This window comes from Portunus trituberculatus, chromosome 18, assembly GCF_017591435.1.
Source record: "Portunus trituberculatus isolate SZX2019 chromosome 18, ASM1759143v1, whole genome shotgun sequence".
NCBI lineage: Eukaryota > Metazoa > Arthropoda > Malacostraca > Decapoda > Portunidae > Portunus > Portunus trituberculatus.
The window spans coordinates 12731412-12743911 of NC_059272.1; the positions used below are offsets into that span (position 1 = coordinate 12731412).

At 48.4% G+C, this 12500-nt stretch overlaps 1 protein-coding gene across 1 annotated transcript in view; it reads left to right on the top strand.

The window, feature by feature from the left end:
* The first annotated feature begins 6615 nt into the window (after positions 1–6615).
* The window catches only part of LOC123505347 (neurogenic protein mastermind-like), a 56630-nt gene continuing 50745 nt past the window's right edge, over positions 6616–12500 (top strand). Inside the window, 1 exon segment of the mRNA XM_045256565.1 lies at positions 6616–7073. The gene's annotated coding sequence lies outside the window, so the exon portion shown is untranslated.

Genomic DNA, 12500 nt, shown 5'->3' on the forward strand with positions numbered 1-12500 from the left:
AGAGAGAGAGAGAGAGAGAGAGAGAGAGAGAGAGAGAGGACCTGTTAGTATTGCGTCACGTTTCTTGTTCCCTTTCTCTTCGCCGTGTTATTCTTCCACCTTTCTGTGTCCCGTATTCTGAAACACTCATGCGCCGCACCTTCACTACCTTCAGACGGCTCTAGTCTCGTTGAAGTGACACGGATTTATAAGGACGTTTTTTGTCAGGTTTCTAGTTTAAGATTAACAAAATACTGTATCTACATCATTAATACGAGAAATACTCTTGAAAGCCTAGCTAATGACTTCTATGGCCTTTGGAAAGCAAAGTGATTCAGAATATAGACTTGAGAAACACGCAAATGTCTGTGGCTAGCAGGTGGTGTTAGACAGAAGCCACTCGCCAGCGCCGCCCTGGTGGAGAGAGGCAAGCTGAAGGACCACTTGATCTTTACCTTTACTTCTGGGACCGCCGTACTTACTCTTGTTGTCTTCTCCTAACCATGGTCAATGCAGAAGTGAGTGAGAAGCTTGGCCTGGTGCTGGAAAGTTGCGTAGTTGATAATGAAAGGCTAGAACGAAGAAACAGAAGACACGAGAGAACTGGAAGGAAGAGGTGTATAGACAGAAAAGTGAATTAGATAAGATAGAGAACGAGAAGGGTATATAAAAAGGGAAGAACTAGTATAAGAGGATAAAAAAACAAAAAGGAGAGATGAAAAATGTGACGGAAAATGAGGAGATGCAGGTTATAAAAAAAAAGAAGAAAAGAAGATAATAGCAACGAGGACCGGTAGGTTGATTAATAGGAAGAACAGGAGAAGAACAACATAAAGATAAGAGACTGGAAAGAGAAAAGACGTAAAAGAGAACGAGCACGAGGAGGAGGATAGATGAAACGAGATGAAATAGGAGACACCGAAAGAAAAAGAAAATAGCAATTATCATTAAACCAAGGAGAATATAGTAGAGAAACACACAAGGAAGAAGAAGGAAAACACGAAGATAGAAGAGGAATACACAGGAATAAATGGAGTAGAAAAGAGAGAAAAAAAGAAGAGGACGAGAACTGTGGGAGAGTACAGAGAAAGTAAGATGGAGAAGAGAAGGAGTGCCGAGGGAGAGTGCCTGTCACGTCACTAAAGATAGATTTTCTTGCGTGACCTTTGTTTTTGCGAGGCGGTGTTGGATGTGGTCTGGTGGGTCACGCTGGCTGCAGGGGTGAGGGCGGCTCTTGCTGGGCTGGCCAAGGGGTTGAGTTGAGCTGTTGAGGGAAGACGGTTGGTGGTGGGAGTGGTGGTGATGGTGGATGAAGGAGGTGAAAATGAGGGAGGTTAGGTTAGGTTAAGTTAGATGTAATTTGGTTGTATTTTTAGGTCACAACAAGTTACGATGATTCAGGTAAGTTAGATTTGGTTTGATTACTTAAAGGCGTTATTAGCTAAGATTAGATTAGTTAGGCTATGGTGGTACGTTAGGTCACCTTATATGTAAGTTAGATAAAGGTAATTTACGTTAAGATAGGGTAGTCAAGTTAGGTTAGGTTTAGATAGGGAAAGGTAGATTAGGTTAGCATAGATAACGTAAGCTTACATTCTTAGAGTAACATAAAGAGTAGGAAAAAAAAAAGGTCCAGGAGGAGAGAGAGAGAGAGAGAGAGAGAGAGAGAGAGAGAGAGAGATAACATGTGAGGATCTAAAGGACCGGAAAAGTAGTGCAGGAATGTTATGGGGCTGAGAATATGAAGTGAAGAAGATGGGAAGGTGTGATTCGCTGTTTTGAGGAGAGGGATATAAATGACAGTAACCTGTGGTGGGGGAAAGGAGAAAGGAAGAGGGAGAGGGGATAGGCAAGTTTTAGGTGTAAAGATGTTGTAGAGAGAGAGAGAGAGAGAGAGAGAGAGAGAGAGAGAGAGAGAGAGAGAGAGGCTAAATAGGATAACAAATGAGTGGAAGAAAAACAGGAACAGGAACATGAGAAGAAGAAGGAGGACGAGTAGGAGAAGAAGAGTAACTGAACTCCATAACTCTTTCACTTACTCGCAAGGAAGAACGCCACAGATGAACAAAGTAGCGAGATAATACGGATAATAACGACAAAGATTGATGATGATGCAAGAGAAGAAGCAGGAGGAAGACGAGGGGGAGAGGAAGGAAGTGGAGGTGCAAGAGGGGGAAGAACATGAGAAGGAGGACTACAAGAAGACCTGAAGATCCTTGTAACAGAGATCTCTAGCGACGTTTCTATGAATCTCTGATGAAATGAAGAGGCAGTAGAGATAGAGAAAGAATGCAAATAAAGGTAAAGAAAAATATTCGTAAAGACAAATATACAAGGATGAGAAAGAAGAACAACTAGACAAAGAACATCCTGAAAGGAATCTAGGCGTTACTCGTCGGTTAACGCTTCTACTAGCACGTTAGTAACACAAAATAACGCTAGTAACACCTGCTCCCATTCCCTCTCCCCTTATGGTTGCTTCTCGCGGTCCTGCATGGGGCAGCGGAAGGCAGACGCAGCGTTGAACGGAAGTGACCGGGCTGAGTTACCGTCTGATCTGCACCTGAGCGGATTAAGGGAGACTTTGCGTCGAGGATCCGTGCAGGACTCCCCGAGGCTCCCACGCCCCTTGCCTCGTCTCTCTGCCGGATGAGAGGCCACCTACGCCCGCGCCAGCGTTCTTTTCCTCCCGCATCCACGCCCAAACCTGTTAAAGCATTGGGATGAGATCTAGAGGGGATATGTTGCTTATGCTTGTGTGTGTGTGTGTGTGTGTGTGTGTGTGTGTGTGTGTTTTCTCATAGGCAGTTATTTCATTATGTAAGTTGTAAAAAATATTGGAGGAAGAGTATGTAGATGAGTAGGAAAGATAATACTCCTAACAGCATAAATATATTAGTATTACAAGTAATAGTAGTAGTAGTAGTAGTAGTTCAATTCAATTCATCGTTTTTTATTCACGCACAAAAGTGTACATTTAAAATAAAAGTAGTAGTAGTAGTAGTAGTGAGTTTTGCAGACCGTTTAGTCGTTCCCTAGGTGTCACAGGTGCCGCGTGGGAACCCTGTGGGGAGGGGAAGGTGTTTAGGAGGTGGTCACATTTTTTTGTTTGGCCACCTGCAGGAGGTGAATGCTCCATCCCGCTACAGTCCGCAATTTGGCGGCGGATTTAATGTTCTTGGTTGAGTGGTAATGATATGACACTTGGCGTGGAGCAAGTTAATTCCTCACCCAATTGGGCTTGATCATCAGGTGTCCAGCACTGGAAGCAGAACAACTTTTGCTGTGCAATGGAGTCCTGTCATGGTGTACTATACATTGGTGTGTGTGTGTGTGTGTGTGTGTGTGTGTGTGTGTGTGTGTGTGTGTGTGTGTGCGCGTGTGTGTGTTTCACTGTTTGATCTGCTGCAGTCTCTGACGAGACAGCCAGACGTTACCCTACAGAACGAGCTCAGAGCTCATTATTTCCGATCTTCGGATAGGCCTGAGACCAGGCACACATCACACACCGGGACAACAAGGTCACAACTCCGATTTACATCCCGTACCTACTCACTGCTAGGTGAACAGGGGCTACACGTGAAAGGAGACACACCCAAATATCTCCACCCGGCCGTGGAATCGAACCCCGGTCCTCTGGCTTGTGAAGCCAGTGTGTGTGTGTGTGTGTGTGTGTGTGTGTGTGTGTGTGTGTGTGTGTTTAACGAAGCAAATCATGCCTTGGCTTCTTGATTTGTTTGCATTCAACATGTTACAGACACCTCGAGGACACCGGGGTGGTGCCCCCCGATGGTGGTCTCTGCAGCGGGCATCTGGTGGCGGGTTGTGCCGGCCGACGGTTGCAAGCGGCGCCCGTGTCCTCCTTGCCGGTGGACGCCATCTGTCCCTGTACAGAGCTCGCACTCGATACAACACACCAATAGGGATCCCGTCGAAGTTCTCCCTCCCCTGGAAACAAAGGATAGCGCCTCAACCTGAAATACAAAACATGCCTAGCTGCTCCCCTCATGAGTGGGCGCGTCCGTCGCCTGGCCGCGGCCAGCCACTTCATTACCCACAGCGAGGAGAGATCATGGAAGGACCGCGACGGGAGAGCTCCAGGGTGTGTATTTATTGATAATTTCGGGAAGGTGGCGAAAAGACAGGGCGGGAGGGCGCCTCTGAGAGGCCAAACACGCCACAACACTGAGCTGACGCGCCGCCATCCTCCTGTCACCACCACCGCCACGCAGCGCCTGTGTGCCCTCGTTCAACAAGTGGACACAAGCCCCATTTACTTGTTCAGCGCATGATATGGCTGCTATTATCGTGGCGGCGGCCGAGGGGAGGCCATCACAGCCAACACGCACATGCTCGAGGCGCGGCATAAGGCCCTCACTCATCGCTGCGGCGGAGGCGGTGGTGTCAGACAACTGGCGGACGGACAGCTCACATATTCTCTCAGGAGGACCCAACGCCGGGCCCGGCCCCGGCTTGGCGTGAGGACCCACCACCTTCGCCCTCCGCTCACACCCGCTGCCTGTGTGCATTCATGTATTGTTTAGGATAAATACTTTGCATATTTGATACGAAAACGGTCCTTAAAAACACGTACATACACATGTGTATACATAAACAGCAGCAGAGGCTGGCTGCCACGCGCGCGTACACACGAACACACACAGGCAGTGGGTGAGACACAAGGGGCCAGCGGCTGCCAGGTGTCACCATGCGCCTCAATTACCCGCCGGTGCCGTACTTTGAACCCGCCCGTGTAAGCGGCGGAATCCGTCTCGTCATTTACTCTTCTCCCAGGCTTTTGGTGGTTGTTTAGAGCGTGAGGGCAGGCTAGGGTTAGTCCAGGATACCCATGGACCCTCTCACCACCAGAAGCTTGTGGAGTAGGCGGCCCTCTTGATAGTTACTATAGGTAGAAGTTCCCGAGCATTTACTATAGCTTCCATCCACCCCGTGACTCACCCCAGCTCAGCCTCCGCGACCCTCCGTTAAATTTTACTGACTACTGTAATGTTTTCACTGGTTGGACAGTGGATGCTATAAAATGAAACACACACACACACACACAGAGAGAGAGAGAGAGTGAGTGAGTGTAGGTAGGCATTGGCTGCCTTGCTGGTATGCTCAAGGATGTTCGCCACCAGCTCGACCCTTCAATTTTCTTTCACCTCAATCTGCTTTATATATATATATATATATATATATATATATATATATATATATATATATATATATATATATATATCATTTCATTAGCGCGATGGCTTGTGTGAAGCCAGGCAAAGATGCATTTTGTCCCAATTCATCATCAGACAGGCTGTCCCCTCCCTACCCCTCGCGCCAGTGTTGATTATGAATAAAAAGCATCGCAACACGGAAGCTCAGGGTCGGCCGTCACCACATCTCAGTCACGCAAACTTGTCCAGTACGGTCCGCAGCTCCGACAGATCAACTCTCCAGTGAGCAAATGATTAAGTGAACGCTATGCCGGACGGACGGAGGCGTTTAAAGCTCCTAGGGAAGGCGGCGCCCGAGCAAACCCAGCAATGCCCGGTTGATTAGGTGTCTGTGGGTGTGGGGAAGGGGACTTGAGGGGATGCGATCGGGGGAGGATGGGTGGCGGCAGGACCCGGGGAGAGAGAGCGGGAAGGGCCACACACTACTTTACGGCTGCCAAACGCTCTCACCCTCCGTCTCACCTCTCAGGACACCATGTTTCGCCGAGTTTCTAAGGGAGAAAGGGAGCAGGGAGACGGCAGTGAGGCGTGTGGTGCTTGAAGAGGTGATCTGGGGCCAGCGCTAAGATAGTTTGTGGAGGAAATGGCAGCGGCGACAAATCAAACAAAAGTATGGCTAAGGAGGGCAGCCAGCCAGTCACTCAGAGCACACACGTCGGCACCGCACGATAACTTCAGGTTCACGATATACACCAAACAATTTATTCCGTTTTTATGCTTCCTCACCCTCTTTCTTCTTGATATTTAGTTCAGCTACTTGCTAAAAGTCCATTTGTTATGATAGGGAGCGTGAATTATCGCTTTGCGTGCGGGGTACGTGGGGAAATAGGTTTACGTAATGGAGATTATCTTACGTGAGGTGGGTGCAGGTGGTGGCTACGAAGGGAGCAGACCAGCAGAGAGAGACGGTCCGCTGGGTCCTGGTGTCACACTACGCGACCACACGCAACCATTTACACATCTAGAGCTACTTTTTGTACCTTTACTCTTCGTTCTATCAAGAAGCATAAAATAGGAGCGTTAGTCAAATGTTGAAAGCGTGCCCAAAACAAAGTAGTAGCGAGAAGAAAGCATAAGGGAGGCAGATGTTTATTACCAAGTTTTCGCGCATCGGTCAACTCTGTCTCACGACCCGCCAACCTTACTCACCCGTCGCTGGTGATCACTCGGTACCACACAAGGGGATCGAGATTTTACCTTCCTTTGCTACCTAGATAATTTAATTCTTGTTTTTAACGCAAACTTTTGGCATCAAGCAGCTAGCTTCTTCCTTCGCCGATCTCATCCTCGCCAGGCGCTGTGGGGGAGAGATAATATCGGGCTCTTGCGTGGTGTGGAGCCAAAGTAGATTCGAAGCGCGCGGGACGAGGCAGGCGGCTGGGGAGCGGCTCCAGCGGGCGTCTGCGCGAGATAATAGCCGCTCCCCTCAAACTTTGACAACAAGACGTGCCACTTGTTCAGTCTGTGGTCAACTTGGAGAGTGTTCGCACTGGCCGTTACCATGTGGGCCGCAAGTGCCAGTGAAATGGGTTATCATGAGTTTATCAAAAAGCTGTAAGAGAAGTTGGGTGCACAGTGAGGAGAGGAGTGTGAAATAGATAGAGTGAAAGGGTGTGTGATCTGGAACCGCCAGAGAGCCGTGCATTATGAGCAAAGGGCTTCTAAAAGGTCTTCGTTTCTCCTCTGGCCCCAGCTATCTCCCATCACTGTAGAGTCACGTGTGTGTCTGTGTATGTGTCGAGTAGTTCTGAGAGAGGATTATTAAAAGGCCGGTTGGTTCGTGTTGGTTGTGAATGCTTGCAGACTTGGAAAAGCACGTTTATTGTAACCACACTGGATACATTTCTTGGAAGTGGCGAGGTGAGTGTTGAATACTTTGTTGTACTTCTGTGCTGATTGTTCTCAGAGTGCAAACATGAACTGTAGATGTTGCTCATGTGTGTGTGTGTGTGTGTGTGTGACAGAAGCTGACCTGCAGTCTGTGTACAATTTCCGAAAGTGCGAGACAGACTTTCCATGAACGAGAGTGTGGTGACGAGATAAACTCAACTATATTGACCTTTAAAGAGTGTGTGATAAGGTTTTGCCAACACCACCTCCTTGTGATCACATTTACCCAACAGTGCAGTGTGTGTTTGTCTGAATGTATCGCCTGGTGAACTATGGCCTTTTTTGCTCCCCATTATCACCCTTATTGTGTTGCCCTGCTCGCTAAAAAAGGACAAAACCTCTTTCCTGATTATGTGGGTGTGAAGTGGACATTTGTAAGTCGGTTGAGTCACCTATTATCCACAAAAGCACTGAGGGTCTAGCGTTACCAGTTAATTTGCATTCGCCACACAGTTGCTGAGTGAGAAACTGCCTTCGAAGTGCTCGTCACCAGATTAACGGTTAGGAAGTTGAAGGCTCTTGTGAAATACGACATCGACTCTGGTGATATTTGTTTGGTAGTGTGGGGAGGTAGTGTGCCTCACGGGTACTGGGGAAAGATGGATGGAGGCTGTCTGTCTGTCTTGTGTCCTCGTCTCAGGGCCCCTTCCTCGCCCAGATAACCAGATCGCCTGAGTTGTTACCAGTCCATTGTGGTCTTGTCTTTGTTCACTTCGCCCGTGTGTGTGTGTGTGTGTGTGTGTGTGTGGGGCTGCTACTCATGTCAATATAGTCTCGGGGTTCAGTCCTGCCGGTATAGGATACTCTGAGTCAGGACCACCGGGCTCGAATGGGTTGGGCTTCCCTTCTGGAGTTGGCGGCGTCGGTGATGAGAGTTTGGGAAAGCAGCAAGTGTGACTCTACTAAACTTGCACTCACTCGCTCTTATGTTCAAAGTAATAAATAATAGAGCGAGTGAGAGGAAGGTGTGAATGAGTTAGTGACGCGCAGTACTACTCTACTTATTCATTGAGGGGAGGATAGAGACAATGGATTATGCAGATGACGTACTGTTAACTGTTGTTGAAATGTATACGAGTTTCCAGTGAACTTGGCCCACGACAAAAGAAGCGAGTTAACACAGTTATTATTAACTATAGAGGGCTGGGAGGGAGGGAGGGACGCTTTACACGGCTGGAGAGAGTGGTTAGTATATACAGCGGATGGTGGGTGGCGGTGAGAGGTGGAGCGAGGGAAGGAGAGATGGTGGGAGGGAGGGGAGATGGTGGTGGTGGTGGTGGTGGTGAGGCGATCCCGTGCAGTGACTGTCGTGTGTTATTCTTAGTGTATGACAACTCACCTGGCCCGCCGTAGCCTAGCGTCGGGTGGGTCTTAAAAAAGATGTTACCAGTCCCCGCCTCTAGCCCAAGGTGGCGGCTTGGGGCGGGAGGAGGAGGATGGATGAGAAGGCAGCGAAAGCTACCAACCACCCTTTCTTCTCTTTATAGGGAATTCCCCCATAAAAAAAAATAATAAAAAGAGCATGTAGAGAGAGAGGGGGAGGGAAGGGAAAAAAATAATAAACGTTTAATACAACCATGATTAATGAGTTGGCGGACGAATCCAGCCGCCGGTGTGAGGGTCAAACCGGTTCGAGAACGTTACCTAGGTAGCTGTCGAGGAGGGCGAATGTATGGCGTCCCCCCCACACACCCCAGGACCCACAACACCAGAACCCTACCCAACCCTGCCCCTCCTGTACCAACAAGTCTCAAGTCTCTCTCTCTCTCTCTCTCTCTCTCTCTCTCTCTCTCTCTCTCTCTCTCTGCGGTGGCTAATAGATGCGTTAAATTATTGAGATGCCGTAGGAAGTCCACAGCGTCGGCCTTGCCTCGCCTGCTTGCCTGTCCTCGCGTGCTGGTCTGTGTGAAGAGGAGGAAGAGGAGGAGGAAGCAAAGGTGATGTAGCAATGAAGGCCCCAGCCAACTTATACTCAGCCCAGATTGGCGGTATTTTAATATGATTCAACGAGAATATATCGTTCCTTCAACCTAGCCTTGTATGTACGTTGTGTGTGTAGCGACAGAAGAACGCGTGCAGCCACCTAGCCAGCCATCCAGTTATCAAAGCTGCAGTGGTGCTCAGCTTTAAACCATCCCATGTGAAAAGGCTTAGTTGTGGGGGTCGCGCCGTGTGTGTGTTTGTGTTTTATTCACCACGGTCGTCTGCTGGTCACCCAGCCAGCCTTTCCTCTACGGAAAGAGCTCAGAGCTCATACTGACCGATCTTCGGGTAGGACTGAAACCACATCACATACCACACACCGGGAAAGCGAGCCCACAGTTCCTTGAGTTACATCCCGTACTTATTTACTGTTAGGTGAACAGGGACTACACATCAATAGCATCGCCCATTTGCCTTCCGCTCTCGGAAGTCGAACCCGGACCCTCTCGGTTGTGAGCCGAGCGTGCTAACCACTAAACTACGTGTGTGTGTGTGTGTGTGTGTGTGTGTGTGTGTGTGTGTGTGTGTGTGTGTGTTCTCACGCGGATATCGGGCGATCATCATGAGGAATACCGAGTGTCGTGAGCTTTAATGTGAGGACTTCTGGGGGTGGGGGGCAGCGGTGTGAGTTCTTCCTGACCTGTGTGTGTGTGTGTGTGTGTGTGTGTGTGTGTGTGTGTGTGTGTGTGTGTGTGTGTGTGTGTGTGTCACATAAATGGAGCTAAGAGGCGCAGCATCGCCGGTGACCCCCAAAAAACATGCAAACATGCAGGTCGACCCACACAGAAGTCATCATCCACACACACACACACACACACACACACACACACACACACACACACACACACACACACACACACACACACACACACATCGAGCAGAAATCAAACAGTTTTCTCCTTGCTGAAACTGAAGCTTCTGTAGCAGGCTGTAGACTCTCTCTCTCTCTCTCTCTCTCTCTCTCTCTCTCTCTCTCTCTCTCTCTCTCTCTCTCTCTCTCTCTCTCTGTGTGTGTGTGTGTGTGTGTGTGTGTGTTTCTTTCGTGCACCCAGTGTCGTTCAGCTGAATCATTGCGTGCCAACCTTCGCCTCATGTTGACAGTTGTCATGACTAGGGGCCTAGGGCCCTCCTCCTCCTTCCACCCACCACCTTGTTGACAGCAGCACGCCACCACCACCGTCACCAACACTCAACTGCGTGCACCACCACTCCTCACCACTATCCTTCCTCCTCCTCCCCCTCCCTACCCCTCCCCCTCCTCAACGCTGCCCTGGCTGCCGCCTGCCGCCTGCTGCTTGCCTGATCCACACCCACACAGACGACCCTTTATCACTACAGCCACTCAGCTTACTCCACCACCACTGTTTCATCCCTCCGCTCCACAAATTCATGCACCATCTTCTCTCCATATCACAGTCGTCCACTGCACATCTTTAGCAATTATTCACTTCTACTTTTTCACTCATTATTTCCTTTCAGTAGTCTCTGACCTGATTTTTGAAGTGTAAAGCTCCAATCTGGATATAAGAAAAGTCGTGAATTCAACACACACACACACACACACACACACACACACACACACACACACAGTAGTAGTAGTAGTAGCAGCAGCAGCAGCAACAACAACAACAACAACAACAACAACAACAACACAAGCCGTCACACTCACACCCCGACTCGAGCCAACCAACCCAGCCCAACCCAACCCTCTCACCCCTGTCTCCTATAATCCGCCCACCACACACCCACCCACCCAACCAGCCTTCCTGCAGCCCCTCCATTGCAGTTCGGTGTGGAGTGCAGTGACGCTGTGTGCCGAAATCGATTTGGATAAAGGTTTTTGGTCACTTCCTGAGAGAGAGAGAGAGAGAGAGAGGTCGTGTTACGGAATAGTTGTCTGAAGTTTGCGTGTCGTATTTTATCTATTTATTTTCCTCTCTTTCCTCTTCCTCGTCCTCGTTCTCCTTCTCCTTCTCCTTCTCCTTCTCCTCCTCCTTCTCCTCCTCCTCCTCCTCCTCCTCCTCCTCCTCCTCCTCCTCCTCCTCCTCCTCCTCCTCCTCAGGCGAAGGGAAAGAGTGGTTCGTGTCCTCCACTTATTCTCACCTGTTTGGCCTTAAAGGTGAAGTGGTTAAGCAGTGGACTGTGTGTGTGTGTGTGTGTGTGTGTGTGTGTGTGTGTGTGTGTGTGTGTGTGTGTTTTGAGTTGTGGGCAGAGAGAGAGAGAGAGAGAGAGAGAGAGAGAGAGCAGACAGGAAGATGACTTGTACAATTTACAAGCTTTTCCTGCACTCAGTAACTTAGTACAATCTCTCTCTCTCTCTCTCTCTCTCTCTCTCTCTCTCAAAATTGTGTGTGTGTATGTGTGTTGCTTTCACATGTACCTAAATAAGGGAGCTATAGAAGTTCGTACAGAATATTGTAACTCTAAGGCAACGAGAGAGAGAGAGAGAGAGAGAGAGAGAGAGAGAGAGAGAGAGAGAATGTCCTAACCTGTGCCATCTTAGCAATACTACAACGACCAGTCCACTGGAAAAAAAAAAAAAAAAAGTGGCTAGCTACCTCACTCGCTCACTCTCTCACTCACTCCTACACCTGACGGCCTTGTGTCTTTATCCACAGTGAGAGAGAGAGAGAGAGAGAGAGAGAGAGAGAGAGAGAGAGAGAGAGAGAGAGATGTACACTTTCAGCTTTTTTTTTTTTTTTTTTTTTTTTTCAATCCGTGGTTTGAAATTTCTGTTCAATCGATTTTTTTTTCCCGTCAATGTGTTGTGACTAATAGATAAAAGAAGAGCAAGTGGAAGAGAAGAGGGAACGCGATGCCAGCGAGGGGAACTTTGAAAGTGAATGGAAGATGAAACTTTTAGGCTTTAGTTGTGACTGCGAAAGTTGTGTTGCGAGGAGCGAGAGGAAATGGAGGAGCACAAAGGAAAGAAGGAAAAAAAATTAGACAGGCGCTTGTGAGATTCTAGTAGTAGTAGTAGTAGTAGTAGTGTATAGTTGTTGCGTCATGACTTGTAATTCTAACACTGTTGTTATTGGAAGTGGTGGTGGTCTTATGGAGTGTTGAAATTTTACTGGGAAAGTTGATGTACAGTACAATACTAATGGTATGGTGCACAAGAGAGAGAGTGTGTGTGTGTGGTGTGTGTGTGTGTGTGTGTGTGTGTGTGTGTGTGTGTGTGTGTGTGTGTATGTGTGTGTGTGTGTGTTGTGCTACAGTGTATAAAGTTCTATCTTACAACTTTTTCTCAAAACTTTATACTACTAGGCATCTCTCTCTCTCTCTCTCTCTCTCTCTCTCTCTCTCTCTCTCTCTCTCTCTCTCTCTCTCTCTCTCTCATGACACCTCTGATCCTTAACGTAGTGGATCAAAAGGTGGAAAGTTAGAAAGTTAGGAACGAGTGGATATGGAGGG